Here is a 4,349-nt window from a genome sequence, read left to right as displayed (position 1 = left end):
GTGAGCGGTTGTGAAGGGATTTGGCCTCCGACGATGCTTTTAAGCGTCATCTTAGGTCCAGACTTTCGGCGATGCTTTTAAGTATCGTCTTAGGTCCAGATTTACCGACGCTTCTAAAAAGTATCGGCAAATTTTGGCGCTGAACCAAAATTTTCCGATGCTTCCTCATAGTGTCGGAAAAAAAGCATCGGAAAATCTCGCTTTTTCTGTAGTGATTGTTTGCTTGAATTATTGTTTGCCAAATAGAAAATGATTTTACTAGCTGGCATAGATATTGAAATCTAAATAAAGAGCAAAAATGTTTACTAATAGCTGTCATTCTTATTATATAACAGCATCTATGACCAAATTATATATATAACGACCATCGGATAATGATCACTGTTTTGACTTTTTTTTTTTGCTTAGAATCAAGATTTGTGACATAATTAGAGGCCTCTGAAATCGTTATACATCATGACATTATAACAGCCATTATTTTAAATCTTTGTTTTAAACCCTAACGGGCCATTACAACATTATATAGAACCGAAACTCCAAGAACACATGCACTTGGAAACTAACACGGCAGCAATGGATAAGAGCACCATGCACAAGAATAGGCTTCAGATGGTGCAGACGTTGCTCCCAAAGGCCTCTTTTTCTAGGGGCCATGAACGCGGATGGGGACTGTCCCTATCTCCATGATGATCCAACTCTACCGTTAAAGCACTAATAGCCATCCAAGCCCTGCCCCACCAAGCCCAGAACACTCTTTCCCTTGTTTTTTTTTTTGGGTAAACCACTCTTTCCCTTGTTTACCATGGGTACAAGCTATGAACAGCGTCCACCGGCTCTCGGCCTGTGATCTTTTTTTTTTCTTTTTTTCTCTCAATCCGAAGAATAAAGCCTAAAGAATCCTCAAACCCACCAAGCCAAGCCTAGTGGCTTCCAAAGGCAACACAGAGTAAAACCCACCTTGTTCTTCTTCGTCGTCTTCTCTCTCTCTCTCTCTCGTTGAGAAGTAGGGCATGCAGTAGGCTTATTTGGTTCAGCCAAAACGAAAAGGTGGAATAGGAATAGAAATTTCTCTGCAATAGTTATTCTACAAGTTATTCCTTTTCTTTTCTTTTTTTTTTTATAAAAAAAGTGGAGTCGAAAAAGCCCGTATATAGGGTGGTACATAACGGGGTAAGCCCCTTCCCAGATATTTATAACCATCCAGACCCCAGTGTAGGCAGGATATGATCCTCAAGTTATTTTGTACAACTGCCAAATGACTTTTTCAACTTGGTAAGTTGGCACCTTTAATTGCAAGTCATTTCTGTTTTTCTGTGGCTAAAGTTCTTGGAGTCACTATGGACTATTTTTTAAAAGAAATGCTCCAGAAGCCTTTCTTTGGAATAGTTATTCCAGAAGTAACTATTGTGCCCTTATTCCTGTTTCATTCCAAATACTATGCCATCTTTCTTCGAGAACCAGATGCAACACCCTAGAGATATAGTCATAATTACTGTTGTTAGTAGCCTTTTAAGAGGAAAAGGGTGGGGTTGATGTGCTACACCGGTCAGGAGCCAGAGCCACAGGGCTACTCAGGCTCAGCCATGCAGAGAGCTAGCTAGCATTAGCAAAGAGCAAAGCAGAGTGATGCGCATCAGACGAGTTGTAACTCCATGACTGAGGTAGTGACAGCGAGAAATTATAATGGTCTGATAGAGATTTTTATCTACCACCATTCAGTCATCACCTGAGGATGACACCCAGCTCTGGCCGTTTCGAAAGCACTATAGCATCGGGGAGGGGGGTCGTAGGTTTTGGACGCAGCTAGAATGACCTGAGAGAGCTTTAAACTTCACAACGTCTCCTACATCATAGGCTCTAATCCAAGAAGTATATCTATCTGTAAGCTAGCAGGCTGTACTTCTACTCTTTTTTTTTTCTTTTTTGAATGAAAGCTAGTAGGTTGTAGTTGAAACTTGAAACACACCTGAACGGCTCTCTTATATATTCTTTCACAAACACGTCTATATTCTAATTGTATGCATAGATTCCTCGTACAACCCATGGCTTAAAACAGGGTCTTCTATTGTTGAAATGTATATCGTTAGGGTCCATTTGGTTGCTTGGGTTTGGTTAGGGTTCCCATTCATAGTGTGGTCCGGAGAAAGCGATGGAAGTTGAGGGGAAAGGGTGGGGAAATGGTCCCACTTATAATTTAAGTTAATGGACCCATTGGGCTTTCCGGGAGAAACCAACACATCTACCACACAAATCACTTGCTTCTATTAGCAGAAGAAGCTTTAAAAAATGGAAAATGCTTGCGTGCCCTCAGCTTACCCTGAACCGGTTTCATGTGAACAACTTGGGATGGAGTGGGCAATAAAGTCCTTCATGAACTACCTACCCCGTGTGTGGTGCACAAAAATCCAATTTGGATCTCCTTTTAGGTACTCGGATTAAGGGCTATGCCAAGAAGTACTCTCGAAAAATTTTCTCCATTGGTCCTCCTCTTGGTGTATTAATGATCTATATACATCATGGTCTTCCCCTTCTCTCTCTTTTTAAAGTGTGTTACCCCAAAGTAGAGTCAGGTATGTTTGATGCAGACTGAAATGACCGTGTGTTGGGTATCCCGGCCGGATTCGTGAGAAAACTTTGCTCAAAGAGAAAGAAAGGAAAGTCTTGTTACAAAGAATGAGATGATGGAGAATGTGGGCAACTTAGCGAGAAGGAAAAGAATTCTAATTAACTTTAAACATCACTGCAGATCCAAGGAAGAATACTACTCTACCGATTAATTGTAACAGATTTGGCTAAGCTGGTGTTGCTGCAGTAATTTTTTTTTTATCCGTGGTTCATATAAATGGGAGAGGTGGATGAGTAAATGCTTGTCAGGATACATATGGGTACGTGTCAGAAGTGGATCCCTTTGTGAGACCCATAAAGGTGAAAATATCTCTCAAACCAAGGAATGTGCCATTTTTTAGACGGTGGGATGGGGGGATTACGTGATCCTGTGGTCGGGATAATCTTATTCACAGTGCGGGAATAGAGGAAATTTCGGAGGTCCAAGGTAGCAGGGGGCCTAATGTGACGACAAGTGTGACGGTGTTAAGGTTGGCTCGGCAATCGAGAAAAAAGAAAAAAATAAAAGACGGCATGATGCTGCCTTGTCAACCTAAAGCACTGTACGACGGCCGACACGTAGCACAGTGATCACGCTCTGCCCGTCACGAGTTCGTCCCCTCCTCTTACATCGGACATTACCACCTAGTGACCAGAACATAGTAAGACCAAAAGGGTAATATCCTTTCATCTCCTCTTTCCACATTTCTCTCTCTAAATTAATGAAAATCTTAAATTACTTCCCATTGGAATAAATAAAAAGGGCCTCCTTTTAGAAAGAGCAGAGATAGGAGGGTGGTAGCATAATTTCATTTCGGCTCAGCAGAGGAGGGAAGGTGGGATGTTTGGGGAGGTCGGAGACATGGCATTGGAGGGACCATTTTAGCTCATACTAGCATTTTTTTGGAAAAATATTCCCATATTCAGCAGAAGAAATTATCAAAAAGGTGGAAGGGGCTTCCATCTCTAATTTTCCCATTTGAAATTAAGACAGAGTGTCAAAGTTTTTAGAGCCCTTTTGGTTGGAGGTAATCTAGCATCTAAAAATAAATTCCATATCAGATTACCATATTTCGTGGGAAAAGTAAATAAAAGAGATAGTAAAATAAGTAGCGGATTTCATGCTTATTGTTCTCATAGAGAAGATAAAATAAGTACCACCATGGAGGTATTATTCATTTTTCTATGTTGGATTACCGAATGGAGATAATCTTTAATTTTTTAATAAAAATACCTCCACCTATATTATACTAATATTATATTCATTTTATTATATAATTTATCTTAATATATTTGTTAATAAAAAATTATTAATTTTCCATAAGTCTAACATAGGATTTATTAATAATTAACATATTTATTTATATAACAAAGCATATTAAAATTTGTTTATCACAAAAAGTATATTTTCTAATATATTTATGTCGACGGGCCATAAATAGATAATAAATGGATCGAGAAAAAATATTATTACTCGAATTATTTATTTAAAAATATTATTGAAAATTTGATAATATTTTCATATAATGTTACCTCTAATCAAATACAGTAATCTTTGGATGTTATTTTTCAAAATAAATTTTTCTATAACTAATAATGGTAAAATTCATTTTTTTTAGATAAATAATTTTTAAAAATCGTCAAAATATTATCTCAACCAAACGGTAAAACACAAAGAAAGAAAAAGGACGAGAGAGAAGAGGAAAAAAATCGACAGTGCTAGTGCCCTTTCTTGTCAGCGTCTA

The sequence above is a fragment of the Phoenix dactylifera genome, chromosome 3 (genome assembly GCF_051530095.1).
Source record: "Phoenix dactylifera cultivar Ajwa chromosome 3, Ajwa_hap1_PhDact_Kaust_v1.1, whole genome shotgun sequence".
Lineage (NCBI taxonomy): Eukaryota > Viridiplantae > Streptophyta > Magnoliopsida > Arecales > Arecaceae > Phoenix > Phoenix dactylifera.
The sequence above is the reverse complement of the archived record's forward strand: the minus strand, read 5'-3'. Positions refer to the sequence as shown.